Here is a 12,230-nt window from a genome sequence, read left to right as displayed (position 1 = left end):
AAAAGAAAGGTGTTATATTTATTACACCAAGGACATGTTGTAATAGTATGGGGCCAAGCGACATGTTTTGCTGTGGGTTAGAAGGGTGCACAGCTTTATATAAAATAAAGGCCTTGAAACTGGACCCTGGTGCTGCTCGCAGTAGTCCTTGCACCCGTGAATTGTCTCAGCTTGGAAATTAATTCAGTGCTTCAACAGCAACTGCTGTTGCAGAACTTAAGTGAGCTTTTGCTTTCTGCTGTCCATTTGGAAGTATGAAGCCCCTTTAGGTCACTGGAAATCCTTTTTAGAAGCTTTCCTCTGGTTTGCAACACAGCCAACAACTTAGTTTGGAAGCAGCCTCTGCCTGGGCTTTGATGCCATCTTGCACCGTGGGTGCTGTGAAGCTGAAGTGGTTTGTATTTGCCACTGGGTTACACACCCAAGCAAAGATAGCCCCTTAGCACAGCAGAGAGGATCTGTCAAATATGACACTGTATTAAGTAATTAACGGCTGTGGGGCTGAGCTTATTGCCTGCCGTTTATTGTTTAATCATTTATCTGTTTGCAAGGTTTCTAGGAAATAAGACAGCTAAGTTCCTTGCTGTTGCACGTCAGCACTGTATATTGGAGATGGAAACACAACACTGTAGATCTGCTCAAGAAGAGGACTGTATTAGACATTCCTAGTTTGAGGAGATGCGGTGTTTTCGTGGTGTTGTTTTAGTGTACTCTTGTACGGCCCCATGCACAAACTTTGTAATTCTTTGTATGCACGTATACTTGCCAATAAGCATTCCTGAAAATATTCTCCTTTTGCCCAGCCCTTGTTGCTTTTGAAGCAGGTAGGGAATATTGGTTATAATGTGAAAAAGAACAAAAGCATGTGGTCCTTATCTCAGCCCATAGAAACTGTCTTGTGGCATGGGAGGGTAACTCCTGTGCACAGTCATAGCCTTCGGAGTTATTTGTGCCAGAAGCCCCAAAGCAACTCCGCAAGTCCTGGCAGAAGGAGGGCAGCCACAGCCCAGACCTCAGGTTCTGCAGCCCCAAAGAGCAGACGGCCATCCCTGGCTCTGCCCCTCTGCTGGCACTGGTATCTGCTCTTTGACATAAGTGAACACTGACTGCCTTTCCTTGTGCTGGAGGAATGTGACAGCCCCTGATGGTTCGCTTTAGATTGACACGGACCTAGCACACCGTCTGCTGTCTGTGTAGTTCACTACAGCACTGCGGTGGTGGCTGGGTTACACAGAAATGCTGAGCGCAGCTCTGAAACTGGGTGAGGCTGGGGAGTCCATTTACATTTAGGTATTTCTGAATGCCTTATATGCTGAGTAGCCTGATTAAACTAACCTGTCATGGAGACAGCAAACCATGCCATGTACTTTCTTTGTAAACCATCTCTCCATGATCAGCCAGCACAAAGAGATCTTAAATGGAGTATACAGGCATTGCTAACTACCATGTATATCCAATACCCCCACCAAGACTTTTGAGTCAGCATGTTGCTTGAGCAATTTCCCTGCCCCCTTGCTGCAGTTCTTTAGGATGAAGATGAGGTATTGAAGACCCAAATGGATTCTCCCACTGGGACAAGGTACTGTGCAGTTGCACAAGGGCAATAAGGAGGGCTGGTGCCTTCTGGCAAACATCAGCTACGGACACCAGCCTCAGTAGGCAGAGATGTTGTCATGAGCGAAGGGAAATTGTTCATTGAGTGAGGCATCATCACAAAAGGAACAGACATGGCAAACTTCAGCCCCAGTCTGAAGCAGGACCCCAGGCCTCATTTAATTCCCCATCTACAAAATGGAGATGATTTTACCAGTCATCAAATGACATGATTTCTGAGCATTACTGAAATAAGGGGATATGTTTCTAAGATAGATGAATGGACAGATGGTTTACAGGGACATCTTGACTACCTGTTGCAGAATGTAGCTGAGCCTACTACAGCTGCATTGAATTATTTGCAAAGTATAAAAACTGCTGGGCTAACAAAACCCCAATGAAAATGCTATGATGCCACTAATAAAGGTAGCTCACACATTTGTACAACAGTCATATTTCTGAGTAGCTGGCAATTATTTCAAAAAAATGAAGGTATATTTAATTTTTGGAAGATGAAAATTCAGTTGTAAAAGCTCTTGAAACCCTAAACTGCTCTATGTCACTGGTCTCCTCCAAACTCTGGTTGCCTTTCTAAGAAAAAACAGGCATTTTAGGATTGTATGTTGCGACGTGGGGTACACCTGCCTCATCATCTGCACATTGAATTGGCTTGCTGCCTTTACTTCAGAGAGGGAACATTGATTAGAGATTAGCTAGTAGCCAGAACAGAACTAGTGGTTTTTCTTTCACACTTTTAATTCTTTATGACACCCTAAATTAGTAATATCCAGATGCTGCAGTGATCTGTCTCAGCACTCAGCACTGCATCAATAGTAGTGCCCCCTGGAGCCTACAATGGTTCTTAATTATTTTTATACTGAGGGCTTATAATATTGTATGTAGCCTCTTAGTAGTTTCCTAGGTAAGTTAGGAAATTTGGTCAAAGTAGACCCTAGTGTTACACCAAACTAGCTTTTTTAAGGCAAATGTTTTCCCTAAAATTAGTGATCATTGTGCTTTACCAGAGAATGGCTCCTCTCCACTATTCTAAAATTAAGATTACCTCTAATTTCTCGAAAAAAGAGGTCTTGAGAAGACAGGGTTTTACCCCCTTTGAATAATATCTCTTAAGAAAAAAATAAGCCCATATGTGTTTTGGGTAAAGCCAGTTGTGCTTTGACACTCCCTTATATAAATGGTAGACAAGCAACACTTGTCATTAAGGGTGGACAAGCTGTTACCACAGCTTTATTTTCTTTTAGCGGAATTTTACTCGAATGATAGATGACTTTCATTGTTTTTGTGATCAATGAAGCATTTCCTTATTAGCCATGGATATCAGACACTTTCAGCCCTGTACTTTGCTAGGTTAATGCAAAATATTGTTGCCTCATACATACTTTTTGCACAGAGCTGCTATTGCTTCCAGTGCATCAATCATGAGTTAAATAGTGGTATTAACATTGTTTACTTTTGTTAGATGGTTTGTTGGGTTGCTAGGCTAGGAATATCCTTTCGGGCTATTCTTTTGTTATTTTTTCCCCTCGAAAAGTTAAGGAGAGGAGCATTGCTACAGCCTCAAATGTATCAGTGAGAGCTGATGCATGTGGATGCTATGCAAAGGGGCTGATTTTATTTAGGCATTCAGAAATTGATATCTAATTAAATTTTGAAATGAAATGTTAAAACCAGTGGGTGACAGACTGTCTGTAGGCGTGTCCCCTGAGGTGCTCCCTATTTTATTTGCTAATGATCTTTCTTCTTTGCCCATGCTAAGCCAAGCTCTACCCACTACTGCTGTAGCACCATTATTCAGCATTTAATGTGCTCACAATCTTTTAAAACATAAAACCCACTCACACTATACTTAATTACTGCCCTCCATGGCGATAAATTTTGCCCTTAATGGCATTTAAGCCATCAGTGTTTGGATCTCTGCTTCTGCGTGCAGATACTTATCTCTTGCTATTTAAAATACTAACGTATTGTTTTGCAGCCACAAGACTGTAGCATGGACAAAAGTGAGGTGATCTGGGATTAATTAAGTTAATTCAAACTGTTATGACAAGAATTTTCAGAGGGTCAGGTTCTGACATCTGATACTAACCACTGTAGGTAAAAAAGCATGCACGTGTAAAGAAGTGATGTAAGGGTAGATGCTCAGACTAAACACTGAATTTGAAACTTGGGCTCTTTGAAATTTTCCACTGGAAAATTAGCACATATCTGTTATGGTAAAAAAGGTGTCACATCAGGATACTTACAGATTAATAAGTAGATGTGCGCTGATAAAGCTTGTGATACCTCTGAATCTCTTTTCTGTATGTAGGTAGGACTCTGGCTACCTGTGGCAGGACCCTGCTAAACTTAATGCAGATCTGGGTGGAGTAAAGATACCAGCCTGCACAGCTGGTTTGTGGAAAGAAAAAATGCTGTAGAGATTCACTTGATTGGAATTAGATTATGTGCAGACACCAGCAGTGACTTCTTGAACCATCCCTTGATGATATTATATTAGTGCTATTTCAACTTGCCTGCTATTATGTTTTAAATTATACTTAGTGTTGCCACGATGAAAAGAAAGCAAGGCAAATAGGGGCTGCTTTGGAGAAGAATGGATGGATGACCACAAGAACTCCTTTGATATCGTAAGATTGCAAAATGAAGTTGCGATATGTTTCTCTAATGTTAGTGAAGAAAGCAGCATTTAATTCTAGCAGAGGTGAACCTCTGAGGCATTAAGAAGAGTGACAAACTAAGTCAGAGATGTTCAGAACATTAATTAAACCTAAATAAATTCCCTTCTCTTCAAAAGTAACAAAATAGACCAGGATGTTGTCCACTATCATTATCATGAGTTAAAAGCCTCTTTTCTTTCCTCTTTTTTTTTTTTTTTTTTTCCAAATTCTCTTCTCTATTAAATCAATGTCAGGAGATCCCTTCTGTTTGACCTTAAATGATGAGGAATGTTTATTGCCTTCAGTTCTATTTGCAATATTCACTAAATAAATATTTTATTGTTGTGAGTTTTTGTCTTTTTTTTTTTTTTTGTTTGTAGTCACTAATAGAAATCTCATATAAGGAAAGTGACTGGAGAAATGCATTTGCAAGCACATGTAGTAGTTTGTTTCAGCCTGTGCCACTGGATGGCTCAGTGTCATAAAAGAAATCTCTGCTAGCAGTATAAGTTAAATTCAGGTTGTGAGGAAACTGTTCCTCGAGGAGGATTTGAACATATTCAGGTATGGATATGAAGATCAGAGTGGCTGTGATGGTCATATTTTTGAGGACTGTGAAGTTTTCTCTTGACTGCAATTCTGTCACACTGCTTTTAAAGACTCCTGTTAAAGAAGGAAATAAATTCCTCACTGTAAAGAGCAGAAATGGCTTTGGATAACACGCTTTGCTTCTTGTTACCGAGAAATCAAGAACAACGGGGCAACACTAACTTGGTCATTGCCAACTCAAAACTTCCCTGCTCATTGACTTGATGAGAAGCAGCTACGTGTTGCTGTGGCCACCCCTTACCACTGGCTTAAACAGATCAGGACCAGAGCAGGAGTATGCTGGAGCATGTGCCTCTGTGTGAAATGACAACAGCAAACAGGTAGATGCTTCAGGATACTTCCTTGTTTACATAAGCCTTTTCTGCTATTTAGCCTGAAGTGATGATGCCAAAACTGATAGCACTGCTGCCTGTATTCTTTTTTCTTTTTTTTTTTTTTTTCTATTAGAAATTGTATTGGGCCAACCAAACTATCCACAGTTGCTTATATGAGTTGGCAACTATCAGATGGTTTCTTACCAGTCTTGACAGAGCTAAGAGTTCAAACCTAGCCTAAAGGAAAACTCGCCATGCTGCAGGCCTCTGCGCTGCCCAGTCCATTGTGTTTTGGATAGTAATGATGACAGTAAAAAGGAAACCAGGCTTGTTCTCTCTTGTCCTCCCCTGTGGACCTTGAAAAACATGATGCTGCTCGTTAAAAATGTGACCTTTTCTTTAAGATGCAATATAATTATGTATACCAGTCTGAAATTTCTTCTCTACCTGCTGTATCTCATTGAATGGTGATCTATAAAATCTGCATTAGAAACCTGCTTTTGGAGTTGCTCTGTTTTGTGTTGATTACCGTGTTGGATTCTGAGTCATAAATGTTACAGCACCGACACAAGGGGCTGCATCCTGCCACAGAGGTGACACAGTTCGGTGTGACTGAGTCACTGCTCTGACGAGAGGTGGCACTGAAATTTTACACAGGGTATTGTAAGTCGAGCTTGAAGTGCATTGGCAGAGCTGCATGGTAGCAGGCAGAAGGTTAGTCTTTAGTACAGACCTAATTTCGCTTGTACAATTCATGTTTTTTCAAGATATTGCAGCCTCACCGTATAACCTTCTAAACTACATCCTGGGTGTTAGTGTCCCCAGATCATTTCACACAGTGAAAAGGGAACAAATACAATTCTGAACCGTTGCAAATGGTCAATGTAGCAGGTGCCAAGCATAGCATGTGTGGCCATGCTAAGCAAACTTGGCTGGGAACTTGAAGTTGGCAAGTACCTTCTACCTGCTGCCTTGTCTGCTTCAGTTTCCCTCCTTCCTCAGTTGGAAAATCCTTACTTGCTGGAGCAGTGGAAGACCTTTCAGACTGCTATGTCTCATTTTTTTTTTTTTTCTCCTCCTCCTCCCCCTGCTTGTCCTTTTCTTTTCTAACCAGTGCTCATTTGCAAAGGCTTTCCAGTTGGTCAGGGCTGCTCTCCAGAATTTCCAGCTCAGTTCTTCTTGCCCTCTTCTGTCTGGATTCTCTGCCCTCTTTCTGCTTTACCTGCTTCCCAACAACTTGAGTGCCCAGAAACACCAGGTGCAATTCTTCCGTCCCTGCCACCAGACCATACCCCTCAGCTGCCCACTCCTACCTGCTGTCATTGCTGCCACTCATCTGTTAAATCCCCAGGCTTCCTTTCATTTCCAGTCAAATGTCCCTTCTGGTTCTTTCTTGGAACATCTTCCGTGGTTTTGCGAATGTTTCCCTGTATATATTTTTCATGGTGGTTTTTGATTTTGCGTGCATGTGTGTGTTATTTCCTCTGTTGGTGTACGGTAGAAAGCTGAATTATTTTAGTGTTCTGACCAGTGTGTTTATTCACAATTCACAACCAATCAAAGGGATATAAAATATTATTAGATCACACCTTTGAAGGTTTGTATTCTCTCCGTGTTCACATTGCCTTGGTAAAAATGACCACATTAAAGACAGACAAATTGATTTTTATGATGCTACATTGTTAAGTTAAAACAAAACAACCTTGCCTAAAAATGGTGTTTTGCAAATAACTTTTCAGATGCCTTATAATAACTTGCATCCTTTATCCTACACTTGTCTTTCCACTGGGGGAATATGCGACGTAATTGATTTGATCTATCCAGTGGAGGCTCTGACAATCTGAAGATGTGACAAACATTTGCAGGAAAAGGTTATATATCTTATTTGACCAAGTGCCTACAGAAAGGGCAAACTTCCATGAATCTGAATTCCTTTTCTGATTCTTTTTGTAAGGAGCATCTTTCTTGCATCTCATGCTGAGCATTACCAAATGTAGCCTCTCTTTTATATGACACTTAAAGTGGTCCCTCAATAACTGCACGTTGAGCTAGTGCTTAATCCGCATTACAGCACAAAGATAGCGGTACTGAGGTGGAGGAAGGCATAGCTCTAGCTGATTATATAGGATATACTTTCAGATTAGGTTTTTGATTTCTGGAGTAGGTGTTTCTGTTTTCTGGGGGGAGCATGGGAGTGTGTGTGCAGGTTCCTTGTGCTGAGTACCATACCAAAGGAACAGTGGGGTCTGGATTAAGACTTAGAAGTAACATAGCATCTATGGTGAATGGGCACTCCGTGGCTGACGACTACAAGGAAGGAGCTTTTCATCCCAGAATGAATGTTTGAATAGCAGTCTGCATGAGAGGGGGAGAGATGTGGAGTCTGCACTTGGGCTAATTCAGCTCTCTGCACGCAACATTGAGCAAATGGGGCTGGCGACTCCATGCCCGAACCAGGCAGACCTGGCCCTCTGCTCCAAAGGCTGTTTCATGCTCAAACAATAGAAATCCAAGTCTACAGCAAACGCTTAGGAAATATTTTCAGATTTAATGAAGTAACTTAATAAAAAAGCGTAAAACACCTGATGAGGTAATCTAATCTTTTAAAAAGTAGTTGTTCCCTCTTGAGTTTTCTGAACTAGAAACATGGGCAAAGCAAGCACTATTTTGGGGCTCTGCAGATAAATTATGTATTAAAAATATGCTATTACTTTAATGATCATTCTCCAAAGACTTTTCAGAAGTGAAGCAAAAGCAAAGTTTACATTGGTGAAGGACACGGGACACAATTCCAAGAAATATTCAAGAATGAGTTATGCAAAATTCATGAAACTGGAAGATTTACTCTTTTACCCATCAATTTTGGCCCAGCTCAGTTACTTTCATCAAGAGAGATGGAACGCTTTACACTTATAGCCTTTCTAGCAGTCAATATAGTATTGACTGTATTGCAGCCAATGTAGCCAGTGTGGTGATGAGATACTGACTGTAGTTTTCACAAGCTTTCATTAGGTTTGCTGTGAAAAGCCATATTCTCATATTAGTCAGCCTCCCTGCTTTATATTTTAGAAGATGCATTTCAAACTGTTTTTAAAGTACATTATTATTCAGCTGTTCACCAAAATAGACCAATATACATTATAATATGTTTACGAGGTGGCAGTCTTACAATTCAACAATGTAAAACTTGCATTCTGTCTGAGATAGCTACAAAATTGTTTCAAATGGCTGTACTTACTTTTTGGAGCAAGTAGTTCTAAATGAAAAGGTTGATGGCTGCAATTTGATTATTAGCAAGTAAAAGAACACAGAAATATTGCAGTCAATGTGTTGATATTCCATGGAGAATGAAAAATGTTTAGTGGACAGTTTGGAATATTGTCAGTATATGGTGTTGTAAAAACTGCTGAACTCGCTTATTTATTTATATCATTGAGGTAGGCTTAATACCATTGAAATATCTTCAGGACAGGTCTTTACTAGCAAAAATTAGCTGTTTTTTAGGTGGGTTCAGGTGAGTCAAGGAAAAAAGGAGGTGATGGGATGAAAAGAACAGGGGGAAATATAATCTATTCTCAAGGCATAAGACAGGGAACCTATGTCTATATGCTCCTGTCTCACTGCCCTGGTAAGTTCATTGTGGCAGAGGACAAAGCTCATTAAACATGTTTTCTTAGTTGCTACTAGTACATTAGTTAATTCAATCCTTCCAACAGATATCTGGATTAAAATATGAAAACTCAGCTAGAAAAAAAAGCAGATCTTATGAATAGAGATCTTAGGAGGTGTGATAATACCCAAGTGAAACAGTACTTCTCTGAATAACAGGACCAGTACCAATTTATGGAAAATAAGCAACTGGGCCTCTGAGGACAGAGTGAGCATAGTGAGAAGGAGCACATTTATGGTGCATCTCTTGAGGTCAAGGTGGAAAAATGCTGGGATTATGTGTGAAGTTATGTGTGTGCTTCTGCAGCTTCTTAAAAACCTCACATATCTCTCCAATGACAAATACTCACCCAGCATTGGAAAGGAAGAAATTAATTATTGATTTGCTATTGGCTCAGAGGTTGTCTTAAGTTATCTAAACACATTTAGCTAAATTATTCCAGTGGAACACCTGTCTAGAAATATGCAAGCAAGTGGCTTTTAAAGCAAAGAGCACTGGTCATGTGAAAGATGTCTGAATTATCAATACTGCACATTGAAGTACAGCACCTTTGGTGGTACTGCAAATATCCCCTATCCTCACCTCGCAGTGAGAACACTCTCCTGCCTCCAGTCCATTCATCCTGAGCCCTTGCTGCTGGCAGCACATGTCACAACCATTGCCAATTGTGACAGTTGTTTTTGTGAAAGGGGACAGCTGTCTACATAAAATCAGGCTGGGGTCTGCAAACTCATTCACAGAGGCCATGAAGTAGTCATCAGATGGTAAAAATTACCTTCTTGGTTAAAAGACAAACTCGTGTCCCAGCAGTGAGAGACTATATCTGACCAAGGCTCACTGGAGCCAGCCCAAAGACTGTGTTATTTGTGGTCTGGGGAACCCTTGTGACTGCTGACAGATGGGTGCCCACCTGAAGAGAGCACCTCTAGGGGCATCTCGTATGTTCTGAAGTGCTAGCATAAAAAATATGCTCCCCACCATACACCCAAAAGCAGGAACATGGAATTTTTGGAAAGGATGTCACTATGTGCTATGGATGTCTCATGTCTCATCAGGAACGCAAACTGTTTGCAAACTTTAATAAAATACCTCAGTTTTGTGGATTTCCATAGACAGGACTGACTAAGAGGAGTTTCAACACAAGCCATTGGCATCTCATTTCTCTGCTGGTCACTTCTCTAAATCTTTTGCTTACCTTAAGCCTAAAAGCAAAAAAGCCCCCATACAGTTGGTGCCAAGGAAGTAAAATAAAGCTTTAGATTTTTAAACAAAAATAAAAATGACATGGACAACATTTCAGCATTTAAAGCATGACAAGAACGTGTACGTTATTCAGTGAATGGGCAGGCACTTGTATTAACTCTTGACGTTCTACCTGATGAGACATATTTGCAGGGTAAATGCATTAGCAGCTCAGTGTTTCTTTAATTTTTGCACAGAAGCATCAATTTTTTTTTGTCAGATCACATTTTGTAACACAATATCAATCTTGCCATATCCATGTTCTAGACGGGCTGTAGGGATTCTGCTGTAATTATGTCAAAAAATGAAATATTTCAAAATCTGATTGACAGCTTGATTACAATAATGCTTGTGATTAAATTCAGGGTGTGCTGGTGTAACGAAGGAGGGAATGTCAGTGGTAATTAACTGTATTTTTGTTAAATTTTGTTGAGCATTTCTTGCTCCTAGGTTGGAGTATATTAAAACCAATGAGACACCTAGTGGTAGGATTTTTTTAGAATTACTCAGTGCCATTTGGGACCGAGGAAGCCAGTTCTTATGCAAATCATATATTTTGTTACATGTCATGTAAATTTTATGTAGATTAGTGTGGTCATGAACACCAAAACTACACTACAGAGCAGCCTGACAGGAAGGATTCCATGGGTACAGAAGAGCAGCAATAAGTGTTTTTATTTTTTGCCAGACACCTAGTTTTGGGTAATAAAGCTTGCCAGAAGACAGAAAAGTATATATTATAAGATACAATATTTTATTTTTAATTTTTGTGGTGTGATATCTTCTTCTGATGAAACATTCAATTTGACTTCTGAAAAATGACTTCTGCCCCTTCTACTTTCTCCAAGGAAGTTCGTATGAGACAATTAATCCACCAAATACTTGTTTATATGAATACAAATTAATGTTTTGTATGAAAAAGCATGTGATATGCACTGCTTTTTTTTTTTTTTTTTTGCTTTCTTTCTTTCTGTCTGTCTGTCTGTCTCTTTTTTCTCTCTGAACAATAAGCTCCTTGGATAAAAACTGCTGTGTCCAATCTTACAAAATATCTCAGGTATTTAGGGTGTTGCTTGGATGTACAAGAAAAACGTTGCCTATATGTTAAATCTTTAGTGCTCTCTCTCTGTAGTTCTGCTCTTCCTCCAAGGCTTAATCAAGCTGCTGGCTAAAAGCAGAGATGGGAATCTGTTATTTCCTAGATTCCAGTAACTCCAGGTGCTGTGCCAGAGCACCAGGGGAGGAACGTAAGAGAACTGCAGCCTTGTGTCCTCACTGCTCTGCCAGTATTTCTAACCTTGCTATCTGCCTGCCCGTCTCTTCCACCAGTTTTACTGTCCTTTACACATTTCCCTTACAACTGCAATATCCATTCCAGACCAATGCTCTTGCTGCCCTCCAGCTTTTATTCCCTTTTAAAAGCTGTTTACTTGTCAGAAACAACGTTACCTGTATTCATTCCATTTTTTTGGGAGTGAGGGGACAGGTCAGAACAACTAACAGAAAGCTTTGGAATTTATTTGATATTTACTGACCGTAAACTCTTTGAACAAATGAAACATTTTTCTCTGTATCTGGGTAACATGCAGTAAATTTTGCTTGCTTGCACGATACAGATGGTAGAAATACATAAATAAAATGCAATGTAATATAATAAAGTGAAATATAAATATATAAAGCTGACATCCTCATTTATTTTCTGTGAAAGGAAACCCCAAGGAGATTGCTAGAGAAAGTAACAAATATATGGTAAGTGATTCTTTATTTTTCCCACCACACAAATACATTTTCAAAAAGTGAGGAAAAGATGCTTTTTTTTTTTTTTTTTTTTTTTTTTCAAGCAACAGAGTTAATACTGCAGTTGTTCAAAAATCTGCTGTGGAAAACCTGCAATAGCCTCGTGATCTTGGGAGCAATGGTGACGTCTTTAAGCAGCGGGAAATATAGAACTGCAGATAGGGAGTAATTATACAAGGTGTTGCAAAGCATGGAGTTCTGCCTGTTTGCATCAAAAGAGGGTTTAAAAATATATAACCTCATTCTTCCTTGCCTTTTGCTAGTGACTAGTCACCATAAGAAATCATTATTTGATCAGTAAGTCTATTGCTACAGGTAAGCTCACCT

The sequence above is a fragment of the Anas acuta genome, chromosome 5, assembly GCF_963932015.1.
Source record: "Anas acuta chromosome 5, bAnaAcu1.1, whole genome shotgun sequence".
Taxonomy (NCBI): Eukaryota; Metazoa; Chordata; class Aves; order Anseriformes; family Anatidae; genus Anas; species Anas acuta.
This window is presented reverse-complemented; position numbering follows the sequence as displayed.